Source organism: Vulpes vulpes, chromosome 2 (assembly GCF_048418805.1).
Source record: "Vulpes vulpes isolate BD-2025 chromosome 2, VulVul3, whole genome shotgun sequence".
In the NCBI taxonomy this organism is placed as follows: Eukaryota; Metazoa; Chordata; class Mammalia; order Carnivora; family Canidae; genus Vulpes; species Vulpes vulpes.
In genome coordinates, this window is record NC_132781.1 from 132,389,604 (window position 1) to 132,417,007 (window position 27,404).

At 41.6% G+C, this 27,404-nt stretch overlaps 1 long non-coding RNA gene across 3 annotated transcripts; it reads left to right on the plus strand.

Moving 5' to 3' along the window:
* Nucleotides 1-10,343: 10,343 nt before the first annotated feature.
* On the plus strand, nucleotides 10,344-26,207 carry LOC140597950 (uncharacterized). Of its 3 annotated transcripts, none has more exons than XR_012000025.1 (4): nucleotides 10,344-10,491; nucleotides 10,854-11,067; nucleotides 12,745-12,906; nucleotides 23,325-26,207. It is a non-coding gene; the product is annotated as an uncharacterized lncRNA (long non-coding RNA). The 3 variants fall into 3 exon arrangements; XR_012000026.1 differs by lacking the exon at nucleotides 23,325-26,207 and adding an exon at nucleotides 13,954-16,115; XR_012000024.1 differs by lacking the exon at nucleotides 23,325-26,207 and having other exon boundaries at nucleotides 12,745-16,115.
* Nucleotides 26,208-27,404: the final 1,197 nt, after the last annotated feature.

Here is a 27,404-nt window from a genome sequence, read left to right on the forward strand (position 1 = left end):
CCATCAAGATCATAGCAGTTTTGTATTTGTTTTAGGGAGATCACACATCAAGAAACATTTACTTATAAATCCCCAAACATTCTGATATGGTAGCAAAAATGAATGCATGTGACAGACATGAAGGTAACAGCCCCTGACTTCCTCCTGCAGGAAAGCAAAGGTACCACAGAGATTGAGCTTTGCATGCAAGGACGACAGTGAGTGATCCTAAATAGTTCTATACTCCCTGAGGAAAAGGATTACTTCACTTTCTGGGGAGGAGTTTATTTACACAGCATGAACAATCTGCTGAATTTTAATTCCGCCCTTCCTCAAAAAGAAGTTTGAGCTCTGCTTTTCAAAACAAGCCCAAGAAATAACAGATTGAAGGGGCCCAAGATACAAAAATTTTTCAGACTGCTAGCAAGAAAGTCAAGTATTAATCCTTCTGAAGTCGCCTTCATACCCTTGGAGCTCTTGAACAGGCAGCAGTTCCTCAAGCTGCAATGTCGGTGGCCCCTCAAACTCAGCGTGTGTTTGCCTCAAGCATGACACTGACTCTCACCTTGTCCCAGAAACAAAAAGCCAAAGGTGAATCCCAGGAACCTTCAGTGCTCTGGGAATGACTCAGCATTGATGATGAGCCCTGTGAAGAAATCCAGATGAAGTCAGGAAAACAGGTGTGGGATCAGCTCTGAGGGAGCTGGGATACTAAGAAATTGTTTTTTCTTTCTCATTTGTAGATTTTCCATTTTTGTTGTATCACATGCTTCGTTCACAGGATGTGTGACAATCCATGCCGCTGTCCACAGGGACTTGTGTCTTAGTGTGGAGATCCAGAGACCAGGCTACTTGCCTGGAACAGCCACAAAAAAGCAGTATCTTCTCAATGTTGAGGTTGCCTAGAGATTTGTCCTCACCTCAGTCATTTTCTTCTACAACATATTCTCCTTTGGTATTCTCATCCATTCCCCCTGAGTAATCTTATCCACTGTTGCAGTTATTAACTATATTCAGTCAACAACATTCAAATCACCCTACCTCCCCACTGAGCACCAGTGCCATATACCCAACCCCCTGATGGACATCTGCCCTGCTTGTCCACAGGCCCCTGGCACCAGCAAGGACCCCACCATAACCCAGTGAGCAGCGCCTCCATTCCAGCAAAGCACCTAAACCAGACACACTTGAATGTCATCTTTGGCTTTCTCTTCCTCCAATCCAACTCATGACCCCAGTTCTCCAATTTCACCTCTCAAAAGTTCTCTTGACCTAGTCCATTCCTCTCCATCGCTGTAGCCACCACCTTGGTCAAGGGGGCCACCATCATTTCAAACCTGCATCACATCACAGGCTTCCCAGGTGGACTTCTCAGCATTTTTTAAATCTCAAATCTGATTTTTCTTACCCTCTTGCTCAAAACCTGCTCCCCATTGCCCTTAGTCTAAAGCCAAATGCTTTTGTGTGATCTGGCCCCCGTTTGCTGTTACCATTTCAGCCCTTGTACTCTGCAATCCAGAGACATTGGGTTACCTGAAAGCCCAGATTGGCTTTTGCTTCCAGGCCTTTCTGACATGTTTTTGCCTCTGTCTCAAAGGCCTGCCTCATCTATTCCCTAGGCCCACCTCCCTAGGGCTAGCTAAATCTGTGGATCTTCCAGGCTCTGATAACATGTCACCTTTCGTGGGGGACTCTCTTTTGCCTCTAGCACTGATTAGGTGACCCACAGTTTTACATGCCTTTCAAGTCAGAATATCTAAGACACTGTTTCAGTTGCCTGGTAACTTCTTTCTTCTCCTACTAGATGATAAACTCCTTGAAGACTGGGATTTAGCTTCAAGCTTATAACCTAGCACTTAGCTCAGTGCCTGACACCTGCTGGATATTTGATCATTGAAGAAAAGTTTATATCCCCCTTAACTTTTTTTAGGTTTGCAGCTATGATTGAAAGTTAGAAGATAACATAAATGAACAAATACCAAATAAATTAAAAGTTCAGGTGTATGAGACCTGCCGGCATCCATCTAACAAATGTTCTGCAAACATTTTTTTCCTATTGTATGTAAGGGAATTCAATATATCAATATTTCATAGTGTTAGAAATGGAGAACTTTGATTTTCTGGTAGACAACACCTAAAGAAGTCTGATATCATCTCTGTTAAAAGCCAGCATGTCCCTGGGCTATTTAGGCATGCAAGATTCTCTTTATTAGTTACTGTCTCATTGTAAGTCCCAAAAACCCAACTCAATTAATTTAGGGAAAAAAAAAAAAAACCAACTACAAAACGGGTGATTAGTTCATGGAATCCAAGAAAGGATTGAATGACCAACGCACAGGAATGATAGCCAGCCTACTAAGTCTCAGAAAGGACTCAAAACCAAGGTGCAGAGCTGCCAGCACTCCAGGTGATTCTTCTACAGCTCTAGTCTCTGCAAGACCATGCATACAGTCTCACTAGCTCTCTCCACACGGTGGGAAAATTGGGCTGGTCTGTTTTGGATGCTGCTTAAAGTCCACCATAAAAATCATATTTTAAAATATTTTTTACCTATGGAAATCTGTGTAAGAATTCTTAAAAATCACCTATAATTCCATCACTAATCACTAACATTTTGTTATCTTATTTTCTCTGCATGTGTGAATATATATATTTGTAATCTTTACAAAGTGATGTTCATATTATACAGTTTTATAGCTCAGATGGTTTTCATTTTACATTTTACCAGGAGCCATTTTACCATTTTATCCCATAATCGCTGAAAATACCATTTTTAATGATAGTATATTAGCCTATGGTTTACCATAATTCATATAACCATTCTTTTATTGTCAGACATGTAGATTACTTATTATAAAGTATTTTTAATGATATATATGTGGCAAATAGGTATATGCACAATTTTATAGTAAACACACCTAATCACCCCTAGGAAAGATGCACAGGCTCTGCCATTACCAAGAAATTTTCTATTTTTTTTTTACAGAATCAGCCTTTTAAAAAATATTTATTTAATATTTTAGAGACAGAGAGAGATCTGGGGGGAGGGGCAGAAGGAAAGGGAAAAGGAAGGAAAATCCTCAAGCAGACTCCCCATGAAGCATGGACCCTGTCACCGCGCTTGCTCCCAAGACCCCAAGATCATGACCGGGGCCAAAATCAAGAGTCGGACACTTAACTGACTGAGCCACCCAGGCCTCCCAGAATCAGTCTTTAAAATGAAATAAAATCTAAATAATCAGAAGGGACATACCAAAATGTGTGCAATTAATAAATATGGCCAGTTCCTATTTTTATATTGTCTCCTATATTGGAAAACTGCTCAGGTGCCTTGCATCCCTTCAATGTTTTAGACATCCTAGCTCTTGTTAAAAAATATTTGTAGAGGGGATCCCTGGGTGGCGCAGCGGTTTGGCGCCTGCCTTTGGCCCAGGGCGCGATCCTGGAGACTCGGGATCGAATCCCACATCAGGCTCCCGGTGCATGGAGCCTGCTTCTCCCTCTACCTATGTCTCTGCCTCTCTCTCTCTCTCACTGTGTGCCTATCATAAATAAATAAAAATAAAAAAAAATATATTTGTAGAATTAGAAAGAGGAGATGTAACTCATACGTATTGCTATTTGTTGTTTCAGTGGGGCTGAAGAGCTCAGCAATCCACTTGTTCCTGCTACTAATCCAAATTCTCATGGGCAGTTTAAATAAGAAATACATCCCTAGAAAGAGGCAGCCTTGCCACAGCTAGAATTAATGAGTGTGATTTGGTGAGAACAGTGGAGGGTTTATACTCACGACACCTGGGTGCAAATCTGGGCGCTGATGTTTCTGGGACCATGTCTGTGGGCAACGCAAAAGGGGTGAGTCAATTTATTATCCCTCAGATAAAGAAGAGGACAAGTTAACAGTTGTCAAGTCCAGATGCTTTACGTAAGTTATTTCACTTAACTCTTGCTAAAAAAAAAATTGTTTATTCCCTTTTAGAGATTAGAAAACAGGCTCAGATTGGTTACTTGCTCAGACCAGCAAGGAGGTAAGTCAGGATTTGATTCCAAATCTAACCCTAAAGCTCAACGTCTATGACATGTTGCTTCCTTAACTCACTTGGACTTGGGGGTTGTGGATTGTTGGTTTTGAATGTCTCATCTAGAATAGTGAGCACACCTACCCTTCCCATAACAGTTCTTATATTTAGTATACTTTGTTGAGACTGAGGATTGGGATCAAGGTCAGGACTGGGGGAAGCAACTGAAGAGCTCACCTCAGGCACGAAATTTAAGGGGACACAAACTCAGTAATGAAGATAAATAATAGTGTAATATAATATTTTTAAAGAAACTAAATACAAAAAATCTATGATGAATAGAATAACAAAATTTTAAATGAAAACGAGATCCGACAGTGCTATGCTAACCCATATTGGAACCTAAAGCAAAAGGAAAAATGTGTATCCCAATATACAAGTTTTTGTGTATGTTTTAATGTTTTAAATTACAGTATGAAGTGCAATAATACCTTATACACATGTTTTTTTCAGAACATTACATTGAGAAATATTGAAAAATTGGAAAGTATTAAAAACTTCTAGCATTTTAAGTTTATGGTTTTTGTTTTGTTTTTAAATTTTTTATTTATTTGACAGTGAGAGAAAGAGCACAATCAGGGAGAGCAGCAGGCAGAGGGACAGGGAGAAGCAGGCTTCCTGTTGAGCAGGGAACCTGATGCGGGGCTCGATCCCTGGACTCTGGGATCATGACCTAAGCTGAAGGCAGATGCTTAAGCAACTGAGCCACCCAGATGCTCCAAGTTTATGTTTTATTTATACCAAAAATAGACTTTACTATCGTTTTACTTTGCTGCCTTTAATGGAAGCAAATTCATTGATAATATTTTCACTGAAGACATTAACTAGTTTTAAAAATACATAACACCCTGTATATGGTTATACACAGTATATGGCGTTTATTCCTTTTGCCTCTGGCTTTGATGTGGCTCCACCAGCAGCCTCAAACAGTGTAGGGGCTCTGTAAACGGGAGCAGGACTCCAATAATATATGTTACACTTCAGCTCTCCTATCACAGCTCCTTTGGGAGGTAGCCTCTCTTTTCATAGAAAAATATCACTGTCAGGCTGACTTTTAGGATAATATCATAAAGGCCAATAAAGATAAGCTGTGTTCTCACACCACCAGGCACAAATTAGGGTCATATGTCTGTGCATACTTCAGGGTTTTTCTGTGCCTTTCCATGCTTAGTTCCCTGCTTAAATAAGTTAATTACTTATCTCCTAAATACCTGAAAATTGAGGTTTTCTATAACTTTTCTGTGCACATTCTTTTAGCAAACATTGAGAACCAGATCCCTACTAAATAAAGCAAATCATGTCTGGGTTTGTAGGTGAGTATTATCCAATCTTATGTTTTTAGACTCCTAGTTGATTGTATGTTTTATTGTATATTTTATCATTAAAAAAGCGTGTGCAAAGCATCTTTTAGTACTGTCAAGGCTACTTAATAATACCTTATATTTTTATGATTTTCACTTACACCTGACATGAACATCCTACGAAATAGGTAGATAGTATCTTTTATACGAAATTAATTTATAATTTTATTTTATTTTTTAATTTTATTTTATTTTATTTTTATTTTATTTTATTAAGCCCCATGCCCAGCATGGAGCCCAATGTGGGCATGAACTTAAGACCCTGAGATCAAGACCTGAGTTGAGATAAAGGGTCAGATACTTAACCAACTGAGCCACCCAGGTGCCCCTATAAACTTGCATTTTTAAGGCTGGAGTTTATCTAGGGACCAGCCCTCTGGTTTTTCATAGGAGGAAAACAAGCCTCAGAGCAATGAAGGTTCTTTCACTCAGTCATCCAGTGTGGTCATCCAGCTTGGTCACCCAGCTAAAATTAGAATTACACTCATGTCTCTAAGTCCAGTGCCCTTTCCACCCCTCCCAGTTGCCTCTTCTAATGACTACAAAGCCTAACAATGTAAGTGAGATTCAGACAGGCAGGTATAGACAAATAAAGCAAGAATGTAAAGTTGACTATGAGAAGGCCTAAAATTACCCAACTAATGTGAAATGATTTATCAAGGGAGAGGTGAATTTTCTGGAATGTGGAGTGATGAGGAATTACAGGGTTACTCAACCTTTATCACATAACCAAGCTCTAGAAGGCCAAGGCCTGAAGGAGTGGGGAGATGTATAGATACCACACGACTGGGGTAGGAAGGTGGGCAGCTTAAGCAGATGTCAGTGGTTGGCCAACTTGACCAAATGTTGAGTCACAAATCTGGCCAGAATCAGAATCAAGAAACAGACCAATGCTCAAGGTAGGTGGCACTGGAAAGACCTAGGAAAACTAGAAATAAAACACACTACATGATTTCTTTTAAAAAAAATATCTGGAGGAGAAGATGAAAATGTTATGGAGATAAAAATGCTGGTAATGGCTACACAGCAATGTGAATGTACTTACCACTGAACTTACTTAAAATTCATTAAACTGTAAATTGTATTAGATGTATATTTTACCACAATTTTAAAAAATCATGATCCAATCATGATCCAGTAGGTCAGGTTGATCTCATTCTCTTCCCCTCACAAGCAAATCCTTCTATGTCAGAAAGAGTCAGAATATGTTAAAACGGTGGTTGGGGTAAAGATAGAAGACATCTACTGCCCTAAAGGAACATTTTGTAATTTTGTGGGTATTTTGGTTTGCACAGTGAATGGGATACAACTGGCCAGGATCCTGGGATTAGAGGAGTCCAGTAATATGTGGGTCGGGCAAGCAAAGAGCTTTTGGCTATCAGAGACAAGCTTTGAATGTCATTGCCAAGTGAGAACCATGTTTACAAAGATCTGAGCCTAACCTTATTTTTATTACAAGAAAAACAGTATTTTTGAATAGTTCTAAATGCACTGTTATTTCCTAGGAATGTCATTACCATATAAATGCAGGAAAGGTCGGATGTTGTTTCACTTATAACTTCACCCAGCAGTCTGTACCATTTTGGAAGATCACCTCACCAATGGTGATGCCACATGTGGTATTTGAGCCATTAACACATTCCAGTGTCAATCTGCATTTCTAGCTGCCACAGTCACAATGATTCTACGTGTGAGTGCAAGAATCTGGCTACAGTGCTTGCTTCTTTATCATAAGTAATTTTCTTAAGTTCTCCTTTATGTTATATTAAGGTCACCATCTTTTACAATTATGTGTAGGGTTAGGTTATGCTATCCTTTTTATTGTAGAAAAGAAAATATTTGCAATAGGAAAGGAGTTGAAACTGTTGAGACATACCTACATCCAGCAAAGATTTTATGGTGTTCACAACTCTGGGTGCTTTTCCAAACACTTTGGGGGAATCCATGCATTCTATGTCTGGACAGAGACCACGCCTCTATCACTGGCCTGCTATATTCCTTTTGCTCTGGTATCAAGAATCTAGCCTTGTCCAGACAAGCCAGAAATATCTCCTCCAAATCCTCTGCAGCATCTTCACGGGGGAAGAAGAATTTCAGCTGTTTGACTACTGGAGGCCTGACAAGGGCACCTAGCAGAGAGTGTAGTCAGTAGGAATTCTGAGGAAGAGGCTATGATCTGTCAAAAAAGGAAGAGTCAAGGTGCCTAGGTGGCTCAGTCAGTTAAGCATCCGGCTCTTGATCTCAGCTCAGGTCTTGGTCTCAGGTTGTGAATTCAAGCCCTGTGTTGGGCTCCACGCTCATGTGGAGCCTACTTAAAAAAAAGGGGGGGTGGGAAGTCTATAAGATGTGTTCTAGCCCCAAGCGCTCCTTCTAAATTAAGAAAAAAAATATTTTTAAATGTATGTATAGGACTCCTTGTATACAATCAAAAGGAAGTTGAACTTAACTAGGGTTGCAGTTATTTACAAGGCTGATCAATTTCTAGGTCATTTTGGATAGTTGATCACATTCAATGCTCCTTAGAGAGACGTTGATAAAGTCATTAAAGCAAAGGAATCCCACTAGGAAATATGGTCTCTGTTCTCCCTGAAAATAGAGGGTGATTCAACTCAAAAATAGTTTTCATTCCACTTCCTCTCTAATAGCCCCACCAATTTCCTGTATAATTATTTTCCTCTAATAGGCGCTTACATCCATTGGTTCTCATACCTGAGAACCAGAGAACATTATCTATTTCTTTCAGAGCATTTTAAAAACAACTGTTCTTTGCACAACCATTTTATTAAAACATCGCATGCCCAAACTTGATTTCATAATCTAAATTGGACAATGAAAAAGCCAAAGATTAATTAGTAAATTTAAATTCTAATTACTGTATCATTATCTTGTTTATACCAGTAAAAACATTACAAACGACCCAAATGGCCACAGCAGGAACACAGCAGTTCCGTAAGATACAGCACATTCATAAATGTAATACCATGCAGTTTCCAAAATGAGACTTGTAGACTTATTGTTATTGAAAAATGGGCAATATAGAGTCACGAGAATATTACTCAAGGTTTTAGGAAAAAAGTGCTCATACATATTTATATATGTATATACACATACATGCTGGGGGGAAAACTGGATATATAAGGCAAAATGTGACAAGTCATCTTAAGATTGTATTTGGGTAACCACCATTTATTTATTTATTTTTTGCTTACCTGTATTTTCTAAATTTACTGCAACTATAATACTTTTGTAATAAAAATGGTAAGCCCTATCAAAATAAATAAATACATTTAACTTTTATTGACCACCAGTATTTTCTCTGAGGCTGCTGTATTTTTCATAAGGCTACAGTACACTAAGCAACTAGACAGAAAAGGAAGGCACAAGAGCTAGGATCCTTTTCCTGGCAATCCTTCTCTGAATTCATCACCCCTCAAGCTCCAAACTGCCACTTCTCTAGGATCCCTTTTTCCTGAGCCATCACCCAGCTAGCTGCTCAAATGAGAGTTTGTCTCCTTTCCTCCCAAATCCTACCACCACCTTCTGTTTAATGGTTTCTTCAAAATTGCCCCTGGTTAGAACTAACCCCCTCCTTTCCCATTCCTACCTCCCACTTGCCCTGAGACGACCCGCAAGCCTCCCTGCCTCCAGAGGAGTCCTGACCCAGACTTTTCCCTTTCTTTTCAAATTCCCATCTGATCACATCACTCCGCTGAACTAAGCTCATTCCATAGCTCCCACCTCCTTCAGGTGAAGGGGTCTCAAGGGCCCTCAGAGCTGGCCCTCGCCTACCTCTGCAGCCCCTATCTCACGGCTCCTCTTAGTGCTCTCATAACGAGCTAATTACTATCCTTCCAACATGCTAAGCCCTCTCCTAGCCCCCTTCCTTAGAATACATGTGCGTTCTCATTTGAACCACCTTTCCCAGTTCCCTTTAGCAGGTCACTCTTTAGTCCTTCAAAATGCACAGCCCTCCTTACTTACCCTGGGAAGCACCTGTGGGCCACAAGCACATCTCTTGTGCCAGAAATCACAGGCCCTGGAGTCCATCCAGCCTGGTTCTGTTCTGTTGCCCCTGCCTTGCAAGACTGCATGCTTTGGGCAAGGTGTTTTAGCCACTAAGGCTCAGCTTCCTCATCAATGAATGAGGATTAAGTACACCCTTGTAAGGCCCTCCTGAGATCAAATAGGACCATCGATGTAAAAAATAAGTTCACTCCATATTTTAGCTAATTTTCTTTATATTCTGCTCTGTATGTTTCTTTTTTCTTTTGTTTTTCTGTGCAACCAGGGTCCTCCCTGGCATGCTGTCATTCTCGTGGGGCTGAACCCGGTTGGGTGTGAGGGCAGGGGCTGAGATGGGGCCTCCAGAGCCGCCCAGCAATCCTGGTCCGCAGATCTGCCTCCATGTCAGGGACGGTGGTCCAGCCCTCATGTGATTTGACCTCCTGGAATCCTTCCCTCCTGCCACCCTGCAGAGATCCTGTCACTTGAGCTTGCTGAAGGTGAGTTACTTTGTAGGGAATGTTGATCAACCTCCCCTTTTTGGTATTCTCTGCTCACCTTTCTGTTGGGTCCAGGTGTGTGTGTGTGTGTGTGTGTGTGTTTTAAGATTTTATTTATTTATTCATGAGACACACACAGAGAGAGAGGCAGAGACACAGGCAGAGGGAGAAGCAGGCTCCATGCAGGGAGCGGGATGTGGGACTCGATCCTGGGTCTCCAGGATCTCCTGGGCCGAAGGCGGTGCTAAACCACTGAGCCACCTGGGCTGCCCCAGGTGTTTTTTACTTATATTGATGTGAAGATTTTTTTCCTTAACTTCTATTACCAGAGCCACGTGGCCCCTGGGCTGGCCCCCCCACACGGGGGCCTTGGCCGGCAAGGTGCCAAGCTCCAGCTGCACAGTGCGGCTGCGGCTGGGCCTGCACCAGCCCGGGCATAGCACTCAGCAGCCAACGGTGGGCCCCAGCCTGTGGGCCTGCAGCCAAGCCGCCACCAGGCCCCACCGGCCTGGCCCTGGTGAGGGAGGCCCAGTGGCTGAGCCCCGGGTTCCCAGGGTGGTGATAGAGTGGGTAAGCCAGATTTCATTCAGGATGAATGAAATTTAGAATTTTCTAAAAATTCTATAAGCTAATCCTTTGTTGGTTATTTTCGCTGTGAATACTTGTTTCCTAGTCTGGCATTTGTCGTTTAATTTTTTTCCTATTTGTTCCTTGCTCATACAGAGTCTCCAGCTGATTTTATATATTAATTTTCTACCTAGCAACTGTGCCTTAATGTACTTATTAATTGTAATTGCTTTTGGCTTATGACGGATTTTCTATGTATATAATAATGTCCCCCACATATAATGACAGTTTTATTGCTTCGAAGTTGATCTTTGTACCATCCTTTCCTTCTTGTTGTTTTATTTCCTTTTTTTTTTTTTTTTAAGATTTTATTTACTTATTCATGAGACAGAGAGAGGCAGAGACACAGGCAAAGGGAGAAGCAGGCTCCATGCAGGGAGCCCGACGTGGGACTTGATCCCGGGTCTCCAGGATCACACCCTGGGCTGAAGGCAGTGCTAAACCACTGGGCCACCCCCGGGCTGCCCTTGTTGTTTTATTTCCCATATGATCTCTCAACTACAATATTGAATGGAAAAGGTAAAAACTGGGTTTAGTTTGCTGGAGAAAAGCTTTCAGTAAATGAATATTAATTATATTGTTTTGTTTAAGTTCATGTTAGACAATCTTAAGATAAAAGAAGTTGCTTTATTTTTTATTCCAATTTTTTTTAATTGAAGTGAAATTAACATACAATGTTATATTGTTTTCAGGTGTACAACATAGTGAGTCAGCACTTCTATGGCTAATTCAGCGCTCATCACAGTAAATGACATCCTCACATTAGGACAATTTACTACTCTCTGTTCCCTGTGCTGTACTTTTCATCTCAGTGACTTAGCTTTTATCTCTTAATCCCCTTTACCTATGTCACCTATCCCTCCCATCCACCTCCCCTCTGGCAACCACCAGTTTGTTCTCTATATTTAGGAGTCTGTTTTTTGGACTATTTCTTTGTTCTGTTTTTTAGATTCCACAGATGAATGAAATCACATGGCGTTCATTTGTCTTTTTCTGACTTATTTCACATAGCATAGTATCCTCCAGGTCCAACCATGTTGTCCCAAATGACAAGATCTCATTTTTTAATGGCTCAGTAATACTCTATTGTTCTATACACATTTTCTTTATCTATTCTTCTATCGATGAACACTTGGGCCACTTCCATAGCTTGTGTATTATAAATAATGCTGCTATAAACATACAGGTGCAAATAACTTTTTGAATTAGTGTTTTTGTTTTCGTTGGGCAAATACCCAGTAGTGGAATTACTGGGTCATATGATATTTCTATTTTTAAAATTTTTTGAGGAACCTGTGTACTGTTTTCCACAGTGGCTGTACTGATTTTCATTTCCACCAAAAACCCACAAGGGTTCCTTTTTCTCCACATCCTCACTGACTCCTGTTATTTCCACATCCTCACTGTCTCCTGTTATTTCTTGTCATTTTGATTCTAGTCAGTCCAACCTATGTAAGGTGATATCTCCTTGTGGTTTTGATTTGCATTTCCCTGATAACTAGTGATGTCAAGCATCTTTCCATGTGGCTGTTGACCATCTGTATGTCTTCTTTGGAGAAATGTCAGTTCAGGTCCTCTGCCCATTTTTGACCAGATTATTTAGGGGTTTTGTGCCATTGAGTTGTGTAAAATTCTTTCATATTTTGGATATTAACCTCTCATCCAATAGATCATTTACAAATATCTTCACCCATTCAGTAGCCTACCTTTGTGTTTTATTGATGGGTTCCTTACTGTGCAAAAGCTTTTTATTTTGGTGTAATCCCAATAGTTTATTTTTGCTTTTGTTTCCCTTGCCTGAGGGGACATATCTAGAAAAATGTTGCTACAGCCTATGTCAGAGAGATTACTGCCATGTTTTATCCTAGGAGTTTTATGGTTTCAAGTCACACATTTAGGTCTTTAATTAATTTTGAGTTTGTTTTTGTGTATGGTGTAAAACAAAGTTGTCCATTTTTATTCTTTGGCATGTAGCTGCCCAGTTTTCCCATCACCATTTATTGAAGAGACTTTTTTTCTCCATTGTATATTCTTGCCTTCTCTTTGTAGATCAATTGACCTTATAAGCGTGGGTTTATTTCTGGGCTCTGCTCTGCATGTTTCTTAAGCTGACCACCATATTTTTTTTTTTTTTAGACATGCAGCAGGATGGACATAAGTTTTTTTTTTTTTAATTTTTTTACTTATTTATGATAGTCGCAGAAAGAGAGAGAGAAAGGCGGAGACACAGGCAGAGGGAGAAGCAGGCTCCATGCACCGGGAGCCCGACGTGGGATTCGATCCCGGGTCTCCAGGATCACGCCCTGGGCCAAAGGCAGGTGCCAAACCGCTGTGCCACCCAGGGATCCCAGGATGGACGTAAGTAAATGGATATATAGTTGTTAAACTTTTGCTCACCTTCCAGAGCTCAGATTCTGTTACTGCCTGTAGAAAGTTTTCCTTAACCAGCTCCTCCTTTGTCCTGAGTCTCATTTAGATAATCTTGTACGTACTCACATATTATCTGCTCCTCTCTATGATTGTGGGTCAAAATCATGACTTCCTTCTTTGGCTCCTTTTTTTCATTTCCTTTCCTCAAGAGAAGGGACCCTGTCCTACCATCAGTAGATCCATAGGAATGCTTGACACATACTAGCCCTCAGTAAACGTTTGCTTGAAGGAGTGAGTAAATGACCACTTGTACTTTATGCCTCTTACAAATTAACTCCCTTTAGACGCTTCCATAGGTAATTGCCTGGGATAATTTTGGAATTTTTGAAAATCTCAGAAGGGTCACCGGCTCTCTCCCTGAAGGATGATGTGTTTCGCATTGACACATCTGTTCTAATTCACCCCATTTACCCAAAGAAGCCCTGCTTCTTGTTTTTGCCATTGTCAAATTGGCTTTGATTTCACTGCCACTGAAAACCTTTCATCTTCCATAAATCCATTCTTCAATTTTTCTAGCTTATTGTGATCTTTTATCCTTCAAACTTCTTAAACATCTAGGGACTATGCCATTAATCTGACAATCACCTTTTTTTTATATATATTGTTAGATTCAACCATTATTTAACAAGATGCCATTTAAGGAGCTATATGCTCTGTTTGCCACCCCCACCAACCCCCCAACTCACTGATACCCTCCGTCCACTTACTGGCCTCTCTCTGCTCTTGTTCCTAGGGAAGCCAACACCTTCCAACTTTCTCACTAGGGCTTCTTTGCCATCTGGCTTCCTTTTGGGTTCCACTCTCAGGAGACTCGTGGTGGCAGGATAGGGAGGTAGGGAATTGCTTCTCATGCTTGGCCAGTCTGCATTGTTTGAGTCCTTCCAATACTGTGACTTCTCTAGGGTCACCTCTTTTCTAAGGCTCTACCTCTCAACTGTGCTCCCATAACACCATTTTCTCCCTTTGCCTTTTCAGTCCTGGAGCCTCGGTATCCTTCGTAGATTCTCCTGCCCTGCCCACACTTTGGTAAATAGTCTCTTCCTTAAGATCTCTCCAAAATCCCAGTTGAATGCATTGCTTCTTTGCCAGGAACTTGACTGATGCAGGAGCTTTCGGTTTAGCTGGAGACAAGGGTAACTTTATAAGTTATCATCCCAACCAGGACGTTTTTGAGAGGGAAAGGGGTGCTGCTAATAATTATACCACGGCAACAGGCATCAAGCAGAGCTACCTCAGGCTATTTGGAATGGATGGGCATACTAGGAAAGTCAGACACATAAACAGATAACAGTTATAATGAAAAGATAAAACATTTCTAAAAGAGATAATATTTCAGGATAGCGTAAGATAAATGCCAAAGGGTGGAATAGACTTTCAGTGCTCTAGCTGTGCCAAGAAAAGAGAGATCATTTCTCCTAGGGGAAGACAGCTGAGATCAGCATGATGCTCAGTACTCCTTCTCCAACTAAATGAAGTCACGCAATTCATGTGTGCTTGGCCCGTTTTGTAGATTTTCTCCAAGAAATTTCATTCCCAGTTTAGACCCACCTCCACCCTCACAGCATAACTCTTACTGTGCCTTTCTACTATTCTGGGTTTGTAGGGAAAACAGATTAATTTAAATTTTAGTCAATTCTTCCTTTTAAGAAACACCAATGCATTCCTGATTCAGCTGTAAATCACTGTCAGATATACACTATTTTTAATTTTTTTAAACCATGGATTAGCTTCATTTTGCAAAGATATCTGAGAGGTGACTAATAAGCTTTACTTGGACACTCAAACATTCTTACTAATAATAGCATAAAGCCTAATAAGTAATCAAGAAGTCTTTTTTTTTTCAGTGTACGTATGTGTGTATATTTTGCCTCTCTAAACAAAGGATTTGACACCTAACAAATATCAAAAGCCTTGTCCCCCTCAGCAGAGGAAATCCAGACTCACTGCTCCCCCACTTGTAGCTGATTCAAAACCACTTGGCAAGGAAGTGTTTCTAATCCTCATGTTGCCAGTAGAAGCAAGTTGCCATGAGCCCCAGTGTGTCACTTCAGGCTTGCCAAATCACCCCTTTGTTCAGGCATATCACGCAAATGAGATGGTTCATAAAAACACCAGCACCCCTACCTGGGTGCAGAGAGTACCGTATAGATTGGTATCAAGAGTAGCTTTTTTCCTACTTGCCAGCCAGCCTGTGCTGGTTAGGATTAGACCAGGGGAGAGTTGGGGAAGATTCAGAAAGTATCTTAGGGCACCAAGACCCACCGGGAACTGGAGATAAGAAGCACAGAAGTTTAAGGGAAATGATACAGATCAATGCAGACAAGTGGGAGAAAAGAGAGAAGCAAAGTCAGGGAAGAGATGTCGGAGATGCCAGTCACATGGGCAGCCTCTTAGTCCAAGCCAGCAAGCCATTAAGATCTGAAAGGAGCAGGGCGCCAGGGCAATTTCAGCAGGATGCAAGCTACAGGCATGAGACAAGCAAAAGCTGCAGTGTGCCTTTGATTGAGGAAAAACTAGAACTGACCCAAGTGGCTTTTCCAATCTAATCCATTTCAGGCCCGATTCAGAGTCTTCCAAGACACTTTGAGCCTCCTGCTCACCATATCACCAGGGAAGGTCTGTGATGGATCTACTCTCGATCCTGGTACACAGTACATGTAGTATTCTGTAGGAGGAAAGAGAGCACTGGAAACTCCCTGATGAGAATATTCTGGGTCCATATGGGGTGTAACATTCTGTCAGCCTGTGAATTTTAAAAACCACCCTAAGGCCCAAAACTAATCCTTCAATTATGGGCCATTGCCTGCTGTGCTTTGCATGCATTATGTGAAATGGATTATAACTAATTTTTCAAAGTCAGCAGATTGTTACTTACCCATATGTTGACAGTCAGTGTGAAGAGGCAGAGATTGTGTATCAGCTATTCCATGAAAAACACTACACCTACTCAGAAGTCTTCATTAGCAACATTGACACTGGCTTTTCCTTTTAAAATTATATTAGCATAATTTTATACTATATATAAAATTATCTGTAATTTACATACAAATATCTTGATGGCATGCTCTAGAGCTACAGAAATGTGTATTAAAATTCAAATAAATATTATATAAAATAATTTATTTTATAAATGTATATTGTATGGAAATAATTTTATGTATAATGTGTATACATAATAAATACTATATATTATAAGATTATATAAATAGTTTTGTTATGATTTTTAAAGAAAAACTAGTGTAAATATTGCCAATCTGTGTGTGTGCATGTGTTCAGTGTCTAACATTGATAAAAAACCTTTTCTAAAATGTGCCAAGGATGCACATGGCACAATGTCAATATGCGCATGTGCATTTTAGGAATCTACCATTATGATGATTTATAATGGATAAGTAATTACATTTTTGTACAAGTCCATTTCTATTCATTGCACAAACCACGTTGTGAGACCTCCTTTGCAACAGGCGCTACGCCACATCCTGATAGAAACTCATGGAAGGTGGAACCCCTCTTCTCAGGAGTTTTGTGGACCCGTTGGAGAGGACCGGGTCCTTCATGGTACAATAAATGCCCTGATAAGTATGTGCTCAGGTGCCAGAGGAGGGGATTCTGGGAAGAACTTTGCAAAGATGGTGTCAGCAGGAGTTGAGTGTTAAAGGATGATGAAGAGCTCATTGAAGAGAGGATGAAGGGGGAACAGAAAGGATATTCATGCAGAGAGAAGCACGTCTTGCTCAGGCACATGGTTCTGTCTGATGCCTTTATGCCCCGGCCTCAGGATAGACCCTGAAGAATGACTGACAGTGAGACTAGATAGACAAGGTCCATTCATTAAGGGCCTTGCATGCTAACCTATGAGCCATGAATGATTTTGAACAGTGACATAGCATGATCAGATGGTAGAGGGAAAAAATAAAAAGAGATGAGTTTGAGAAGGGTTATAGGATGATACTGGAGACTTTAAGCCACCCATGGAAGAAGGGATAAGAGACAGTAGAAAGGAAGAGGTGAGATTAATCAAGCTGTTTAGAAGCAAGAATCTAAGGTCTTAGAGTTTGTTTGGATGTGGAGAATTAGAGGAAGAAATCTAGGTTGTCTCTCCAATTTTAGGCTAAGATTATGGGGTGAGCAGTGGTACAATTTGTGAATACAGGACTAATGGAGGATAAACAGACTGCTGTTGTTGGTTATTTTCATTTTGGGGTGTTGTCGGGGCAAAGACGTAGAGATAAAACATTTCATCTGAGGTATTCCTGTTTGAGAAACTGTGGCTCTGGAGCTCAGAGCAAGGTCTGCACTGTAAGCTCAAAAACTGGACTTGGCCAGCATGTGAGCAGATATGGAAGTGTGTGATGATGTCACCTGGGAAAAGTCAAGAAAGAACGAAGGCCAAGGATCGAATCTTGATTCCACTACCATAAGGGTAAATAAGCACAGATTATAAAGGAATAGCAAAAAAAGTAGAAAGAAAAAGTGTGTTTTTTCTTTGAAATGGAACGGGGAAAGGGACTCAAGGAAAGAGGGACTTTTAGAGTGTCAGATACATCGAAGTCAAGAAAGATTTTTACAAAGGGGAAAAGTGCTTAATGCTTTAGCAATGCATTTCAGTGTACAGAGAAAAAATGAAGTTTCTGGCATATAGTTAATTGATGAACTTTACTGTGGCAGTTTAGTACCGGAAGTCATCACTGGACTTCAACTCCATGTATAGTCTACTCTCAAAAAATGGAGAAAAAGATCACTCCCCTCAAAAAGTAGAACTGCTTTCAAGTGTTTGACTTTCCATGATGCCACCATTTGGGTTCTCTGGAAGCAGATTCTGATGAATGTTGAGACAGAGCTGGGTGTGAGATGTTTACGAGAGAGATCCAACACTGAGGAAGGAGAGGAAGGAGGTGGAGCAGAGGAAGGGCCAGAGCAGGCTAACGTGGCTGCGCCTTTGTACCCGCCTCACTCACTCACTGGGTGTGCACTGCCCCTGGAAACCATGGAATCAGGAGGTGGTCTCTAGAGCTGCAGCAGACCCTGAAGGAGGGAACAGCTGTCCCCTCCCATAGTGGGCGACAGTGGGATCTGGGTAGCGCACATTTGTGCGAACCTCACAGGGCTTACAGCATCTTTGGCCAAATGTGTTCAGCAGACCCCCATCCAGCGATGATTACGGGTAGTTGAAGTAGCCAGCTATTTGCTCTCTGCTCCATACTTACATTATAAAGCCATTTTTCTGTCATTACAAACATGAAACCCTTTTTGATGATAAACATTAAATTATACTCCTACATCATTGGTTATGTGGGTGTAAACACCTGGACTAGACAAGAATTATATTTGCTTTGGGAATTGAGGGCTGGACATAGTTTATGTCTGAAGGAAAAGAAGAAAAAAAATTGAAGCTTAAGACAAAAAAAGCAATTGAGCTGGTCCAGTAATATCTCAAACAAAGTTTGGATTACTTAGGTTGAGAGGAACATCATTTATTAAATGCTGTGTAGAAGATGCTTTGTAATTGGACGGCCCTGAGAAAGTAGAGTGAAGCAATCATATTTGCTTCTGTATCGCATTTATACCATTTGACATCTCCTCCTTTGCAAAATAAATTTCCTCTGTGCCAGCTGTAATTAGGGGCTGAGATAAAGCCGCCTTAATATTCTGCATATTTGATCAGGGCTGCCAGCAGCTGTCGGATCACTGGCTCTGTTCTCATGTACAATGAAAACATCAAAGACATCTGTGGTTTGCCCTAAAATTAGTGCCAGAATTGCCCTTCTTTCCTTTATTGTGTAACCAGATTTGCTGTTTGCATAACTAACTAGGGAAGTTCCAGCCCCTGTCCCTGGAACTGTGAATGAGAATGACCAAGGAAAGCCTGGAAAGTGGTGGATAGGTCCTGTGCCCGGCATCAGGGCTCCACGGGTGGGTAGGGAGTCACAGACCTGGAGTTCAGACCTTGTGACTTCAGGTTATTTAAATTCTCTCAGCCCCAGTGTCCTTTCTGGTAAAATGAGAATGTTGAGAGGCCCTATTTCACTGAGTTGTTTTGAAGGACAATGAGGATCCTGTAGGGAAGGTGCTCGGTGTATGCCCAGGGTTTGGCCTCCTCTCGCTAAGCGGTGCCGTCTTCATTCCCTTGTGTCGTGCCCTCTCGAAGAAATAATAACTGCGGTGGCTTTCAAATATTTATTCACTGGTAAGACAAAAGTGTGAGGAGAGCCCATTCACAAGAGTGTGAGAAGAGTCCATTAGGTTTGAAGTCGTGGATGCCACACAGGCGCATGCACACAACATACCGACCAGCAGTGCAGTGACAGGGCTCCAGGCTGTCCTCTCTCTGACGACCCCCACTGCTTTTGTTCTTTGTATACAGTGCCCTGGCATGTTTTCCGTTCCTCCTCCTGCCTCCTAAGATGTATATTTTCAGAAACATGCGCTTGCTCTCCTCCAGTTGCCCCCCCAACCCCCTCTGCTCTCCTGCTCTGTGTCCTGGAAGGCTGGCCTGAGTGGATGGTAGTACCAAGCCCCTTTCCTTCTGGTTTCCCACTGGGTCAGTGGGGAGCCTTGGCAGGCAGTAGGAGGAAGGGAGGAGAGTGAGGCCGGGTTATTCTTCCCCTTGGCTCCCGCCTGGCTGAGCTGTCAGCATGGGTTGTGGCAGCCCTTACTCCTTGCCCCGTGAGGCCTAAAGGAGGTAACAGCTCCCAGTTGTCATTAACCCTGGGGACTTCCGCATCTCTTGTTCACTTCTTGAAACCCTGTTCACCCCTTTGTAAACGGTCGCTTAATTAAGCTCTTCTCAGTGACCCGGCTTGAGTATGCCATCTGTTTCCTGCCAGGCTCCCTCAGGTTCCATCTCTTCTAACTCATTTTCTTCACCTGCACAACCAAGCGCTTGAGTTCCAAGTAGGCAAAGACTTTTTTTCATGGATGGGGGGAGTGGGGAATGTATAGGGAACTTGGTGACGATTGCTTCATAATTTTTTGTCCCATACAAGACATGAATAGAGATAAAATAGATATGTGTTTATGTCTACCAAGAGAATCTATAAGGGGTGCTTAATCCTGGGGAGTCGGGGTGAGGTTGAAAGAGGAAGGGTGGCTTTTACTTCTTTCTTCATGTATACTCTTATATGATTTTTTTTAATTAGAGTATTTTTTAAAGATTTTTTTTGAAGATTTATTTATCTGAATGAGAGAGAGAAAGCACATGCAAATAGGGGGAGAGACAGAGGGAGAGAATCCTCAAGCAGACTCCCTGCTGAGCACAGAGCTCTATCTCACAACCCCAGGATCATGACCTGAGCGCAAAACCAAGAGTGGGATGCTTAACTGACTGAGCCACCCAGGTGCCCTTTGTGTGTGTGTTTTTTTTTTTTTTTTTTTTTTTTTTAGAGATATAGAGCACAAGCAGTGGGGAGCAGCAGAGGGAGAAGGAGAAAGAAATCTCCACTGGGTGTGGAGCTGGGCAGAGCTGATGGGAGCTGGACACAGGTCTCGGTCTCATGATCCTGGAATCATGACCTGAGCCAATATCAAGAGTCAGATACTTAACTGAATGAGCCACCCAGGTGCCCCTGATTTTTATTTCTATAGGCGACAGGTACTACTTTTGCCTCTAAAAAGTGTATATTGATATATATAGATTATATATTATGTATATTTATCATATACAACAATGATATATATTAAAATATTTTAAATACATATAAAATATAATTTACATATAATTTTTATAAATGTAATTTCTTTAAAAAATGAAGGAACAAATACAGATTCCAGGACCTTCCCCCCAGAAACTCTGAGTCACCAGTTGTCGAGTGGGGTCCCGGGATAAGAACACATAATGCGCTGGTGCAACCATTCTTGCAGAGACACCGTTCATTTGTGTACTTGTCCAACACATGAACTCCATTGATGTGGGCTGATGACCAGCCTAGGATCCACTCACCAACACTTGAAACCTGACGCTGAGCCCCAGCTCCTGGAAGAATGGGTGGCTTCTACTGATGGGCATCAAAGTGCCTTAAGACCAGGGCAGCCCTCTCCTGCTTGTCTCGATCTGTGCTGATTTGCTGCCACTTGGAGCTTCCAGCTGCTGTCTTCACTGCCTCTAGTACAAAAACCTGAATTTGGAGCTTGAAGTAGGGCTCTCCTAGGGATACTTGGATCCTGTCTATCTTCTTTCCTCACCCCATCCCCAAACCCTGCTTTGACTAATGCTGTTCAAATCCCCAATTTCTTGGCTTTGTTCTACGTTTCTTCACTAGAACATTTGTCTGCCCCTCAATTTTTCTGATCTTGCTCATTTCAACGTTCCCTGAGCCCCAGCTTAGAAACTTTAGTAATTCTCCTGGACCTTCTCTTCAATATTTAAATAGCTTCTTTGCCATTAACCCTGTTATCAGGAGTCATCTAATCTGAATTTAACTTGATTTTCAATCTCTATTCGTATCTAACCTTTTTTTTTCTTGAGTAGCTTCCATTTAGAAATACACTGGAATGTTTTCTTCTTTTTCTTGCCTTAAGGGCCATGATGTATAATGTCACTAGATCACCTCAGCCATTTCTACAACAGTCCTGTCTACCCTCCAACACTGACCCAACAACCTGACTTTTTTAATAAGCCATCTTATTTTGAACCACAGTTTATAATTTTAAAGTATTCATTGGAAATTGAATAAATAAGTGTGTGTGTGTGTGTGTGTGTGTGTGTGTGTATCCCCTAAGATCTCTTATTGTACACTGAATTTTTTTTTCATGGTAAATATTACATACATGGCTCTTTCCAAATTTCTAAGGGCTTCTGAAGCAAACTGAGGTTCTGTTGTTTTTTCTACTGGCACTCTCTGGTGCAGTTCTACTAGACTCTCTCTAAACAAGGGGGTGGGCAAGGAACCAATCACCTCGCTCCTAGTCAGTGATTCACCTGTAGAAGTTGCCTCATCACCTACCGAAGCTCAGACATCAGCTAATGAACTGAGGCCCCATTACTCTTTGGTCCAGCAGATTTGTATTCAATTATCTCTCCCTCCTACTCAGAAGCAAGCTTTGGTTACTCATTAATCTTAGGGGAATTTCCTTAGCGACACACCGGGAAAGATTTCCTGGTTGTGTGGGCTGACAGCTATGGAAGCCCTACCAAGGGAAGTGATAAAAAGCTCTTCCTGGAGTCTTGAGGAGAAGCAAAATCAAATGGGTCTCATTGAGAGGCAGTAGGAGTTTGTAGTAACAGATGGACTGCTAATTTAAAATAAGCAGCAATCGACAGGAGTTAGTGATTCCTACATTCCACAGATGTTTTAAGCACAGATTTATGCTAACTGTATTCTCACCTTCTTCAAGCTTAATACACTTTCCCCTTGAGTTGTGATGCAGAATTCACCATTACAAGTAGTGGAAGCTGAACTTGTGCTTTAATATCTGAGAGTGGCCGATCTTCCTCTCCCACATAGTTCCAATATCGGGTAGTGCAAGCATTTTTGATGGGGGTAGAATGTAGCCTGTGGCTTTTTCTTACTCAAGCTCCCTTCTGCTCAATCTCCATCCTTTTTGTATAGGAGAGAATGAGGAGGAACACAGCTTGCCCACATCTCTTATTAAAACAATCGGCTTTGGGATCCCTGGGTGGCGCAGTGGTTTGGCGCCTGCCTTTGGCCCAGGGCACGATCCTGGAGACCCGGGATCGAATCCCACGTCGGGCTCTCTGCATGGGGCCTGCTTCTCCCTCTGCCTATGTCTCTGCCTCTCTCGCTCTCTCTCTGACTATCATAAATAAATAAAAATTTAAAAAAAGATTTAAAAAAAAAAAAAAACAATCGGCTTTGACACAAGCATACTTCCCATACCTGTCTGTATAATATCACGCATTTTAACCAAATTATTGCCATTGTGTGAACACGGCTGAACATTACAACAATCCTTATTTTTGCCTGTGAAGTCAAGTATTTTTTTATTCTGATGTTTTACAGGCTTGCTTATGGTAACCCCATCAGCACCATGTATCGGTGCTCACGTAGAGCCATATCTCTGTGACTTTCTTATAGGAAGTTGGTTCTTTTAGTACGGGTGATTTTAAACTACTCAAGTGGGAAAAAAAGTTTTGTAATAATTGATTTCCAAAAGCCAGGTAATTGCTGAGAAGAATGAAGCCTCCAGTGCTGGAAACCGGAGCCCTATGTAAGCCTCCCAGGACCTTAACCAGAACTCCTTCAGGGCCCCAGCAGCAATATGTGGCTATATTTATGTGTTTTATGCTGAGAATTTTAATCTTAAGATTAACAGTCAGAATAATATTCAATTACTGAGCACCTTGTATATGCCAACCACTAAGGGCTTTACTTGTATTTTCTCATTAGGTCTCACTCAACCCCATGGGAGAATATGAGTAGCAACTCTAAATTATAATGAGGAAAGAGGAGCAGAAAGCTTGAATGACTGGCTCAAAATCACATGCAAAGGAGGAGTGGAGCCAAGATTTACACTACCCAACATCCACGTAAGCTTTTATTATCTCAGGGGGGGATTTGTGTACAGAAAAGTATATTTACAATTATATTTTTTCAATTCATTTACATTATATTTTCAAGTCAGTTCATTAAAATATAACTTTATAATCTATTTTTTGGTACATTTCTGTATCATCTAGGAACAATCACTTTTACTTCTTTGCTTAATGCTCAAAGATCTCTTACATTTGACAGCTCACACTCTTGTAAATATTTAGCTCTTTATACATTTCATTAATCAGATTCTCTCAGACATCTTAAATTACCCTGACAAATACTCAAATCACCTGACAAGTCAGTATAAAAGAAAATCTTCCTTCTGAGCAATTTTATACATCTGATGAACCACCAGGTCTTTAAATTTGGAACTTCACATCCTCTTAAGCGTAAAATACAAACAATATGCAAAAGTGACTTGAATGCAAGCCTACTTACTAAACTTGTTCTTAACTTTCAGTATTAAAGTACAGGTTTTTGGTTTATCATTTCATTATTGTTTTATCTTTCTGGGTTTAAAAATAAATGTTTTTACCCAAATAAGTTTTTACCCAAGCAAAGAGAACAGTGTTACCTCTTCAAGACTACTTGTCATAGGGGTGTAGAGCCTCTTCCAGGACTAAGCCACTGAATGCTGGGGTGAGCCTCAGTTATGGCCAGATTTTACCTTCACTGGGCTTTCTAAATCTGTCCATCCAGTATAAATAATCACATAAGTTTCAATTCCTTGTGATCTTATGACTTTCCCCAAATCCCCCATCCCTTAAAATATTGGTAGCTTTTCAGACCTTCAGGTTTTAATTCCCTATTAAATAACTGCAGACTGTTCCCTTTAGTGAAATTTTGAACATGTTACCCAGACTTCAATTTCCACCCCTGCCCTTGCCTTTTTATCTTTCTCATCAATCACCATTTCATGGTTATAAACAACCCTAAAAACCTTCCTGTGCTTTCTATAGCATCTCTACCTCTGGGAATGAGTTTCTCACCCTACTGTTTCCAACAGCAACATGTGTCATTGGAACATGTCTTCTTCATGATAGAAGTCTTACTGTAGCATTAGGCTCTGCCTCCAGGAAGTTCCTTTTCAGAGTTTCACATGGAACCAGTGTATTTTCCCCCATCGTAATGTGGTCAGAGCATAAAAATGCCAAGAAACATTCAGAAAGGCCACGAATGTGACCCAGAAGTCCCTGGCCCCAGTTGGTGGTTACCAAATAAGGTAAGACCAATTTACAAGAGTATAAGACCCTCAAGCTTAATATCTAGAAATTAGCTCTTTCCAGAGAAAGAGCTCCCCAGCTCCCTCTGAATTTCCCAAATACTGTCTTAAATGTGCTCAGGATTGCATCCTTGTATCTGACCTCCTTGTCATCTCCCATGCTGCTACCTCAGTGAAAGTAGCCCATTGAGACTGCACACTCCTCTGGGCACTGAGGAGTCCTCTCTACCACCGCTCTGGCCCCACAAGAAGAGGACACCAATTTCCTCTGTACCTAATACCCTAAGTTTAGGTAAAATGAGAGGGACAAACAACCTAGTAAATTCTTCCACCTGTCATTTGAAGTAGCAATGAGAGCCTTTGGGGAAGCAACCCAAAGAGTATGTCACCTATTTCCTGTGTGGGGGCCAGCTAACATCTACATCCAGAGTTGATCCAAATATTTCCCCATCTTGGATTCCTGAGCAAAATGTCAAGTTCAAAAGATAGAACAGAGATTTTCTTCTGCCCTAACCCAATTCTCACCTCCCACGCTCTCATTTTTTGACCTGGGACTGTCTTCCCTGGGTGATCCATTTTCTTCAAGAGGGCACTATTCTTACTCCGGAGCCTCCAAAAGAGATCAGAACCATCACTATCCCCCATTGTCACATTTCCCACAATCCATATACTCATGTCTTCACACCACAGCATCCGTGCTGCCCTCACCAAGCTGTGCCAGCTCAGGCTGCCCTAGATCTCTCCCCCAGTGAGAAGTGGACACGTCAGCCCTCAGTATATTCCCTGTGATTTTGGAAGGTTCTACTACTAGCATCCTGAGGAGTAATGCTTTGACGAGAAAACATACAAAGGGGGCACGTGCGTGGCTCAGTGGTTGAGCATCTGCCTTCAGCTCAGGGTGTGGTCTGGGATCAGGTCCCCTATTGGGCTCCCCACAGGGAGCCTGCTTCGACCTCTGTCTATGTCTCTATGTCCACACTATCTCTACAAGAACAAAAGGTAAATAAATAAATGAACACAGAGTTCCTAAATTGAAATTGAAATTGAAATTGAAAAAAATAAAATGTTCTAAAGAAGTGTTTTCTGTCATGTGAATTCCTGGGAGGCTTGTTAAAAATACTGATTTTTGGACCTGATGCCAGACCTTATTGTAAGAGAACATCTGGTGACAAGGCCCAGGGAATGTGTATTTTAAACAAGCCCTTCTAATAATGCTTTTGTATATGGTTTGGGAACTCCTGCTCTGAGGGCAGCCCCACCCCTTACATTTGTGGTGCCCAGAGCAAGAATTACAAATGGAAGCCCCGGGACCATCCGTGTTCTCCTTCCACTCAGCTCCACTCCTTACCACAGGGGCCTCACAAGTGGTTACTCCTTTAAGTTCTGACTGTACACGTCTGGGCCTCAGAGCATTCTCAAGAAATCACAGTGAAGAGGCTTGCAAAAGAGTGTGCATGTTTGAGCAAGGAACTAAGGGGTCCTTGGTGCCCATGTTGTGGTCAGGGAGTGGAAAAACAGGCTCCAATTAGGCATATCCCCTTGGCCCTGGGACCTCTCACCCCCTGGAGAGTGGGAGGCCCGAAGAGGTCAAAGTGGAGGCCTAAGCCCCATTTCTAAGGGAAATATCAGTGGTGGAGATATAAGTTTCCTAATTGACATACTACACAGAACTGCTGTGTCGGATGCATCTCTTCCTGAATGATTCCTCTGCTTTAAGTTTTTTCCCCAAGAACAATGGGAAGGAACTTAATTTGCTTTGTAGTATAGTTTTTCCCAAAAATAAAGGAACTCTCTATTCCGGAGGTAAGTTTAAGTCTCAACCCTTAGTAAGGAAAAATGCTTATAACTGTAAAATGGCAAGTTTTTACAGCTGCCAAATCCAGTGTTTTCTCCCAAAATGCATATCATGAGAACCCCATTTCGCCACAGCACTCTGTTATTTAAACTTAAAGCCTTCCTGAGTCAAGGTAGATTTAAGAAGGGGAAATGCAAGATGGATATTCTCCATCCTTGGTGACATGAAGGGGTGGTTACTGTGGATACCCGAGAACACCCATTGGATGGTGTACCAAAGGACATGTTCAAGGCAGAAAGTTTTGAAATATGAAACTATTCGCAACTCATCTTTAATACTCAGAAACTTTTTTCCCTAAGTAAGAAAAACATTCCAGAGCAAAGGCTCTAGTTCACTGCTTCCTTGATAGCGCCATTGCCTAGAATCCTGGGCATTTCCTCTTAGTGAAGGGCACTGTAGGGGTGTCTGCCTAGACCCCCTTTTCTGGGGGATTGAGCCCTAGCCCTGGATTATTTCCCAGAAGCCAAGTTTGTGTTATATAACTCTCCAGCCCTCAACAGTTTCTTGGCCCGTAGAGGGGGAGGGCGGAAGGGCACTTGACTCCAACTGGGTCAGCTTGCTTCTCTCTTCCCTTAGAAGAGAAAGAGAGAATGTTCCTTTATGTAGCTGGACCTGAAATATCCAGATTTGGGAGCCATGGGCCAGCCATGAATTGTTCCATGTGAGTTGGAAGCCAAGGAAGCCCATCTGCACGGAGCCAAATGAAACAGATGTTCAGAGAAGAAAAGGAAATGCTTCCTACGTTCCTATAGCAGCTGCATTCCTGGCTTTGGGTTCTATGGGTCACCCCTGGAGCCTTGCAGTAAGTTCTTTTGGAAGACTTAAGTTAACTCATATATTATTTGCAACTGTTCTA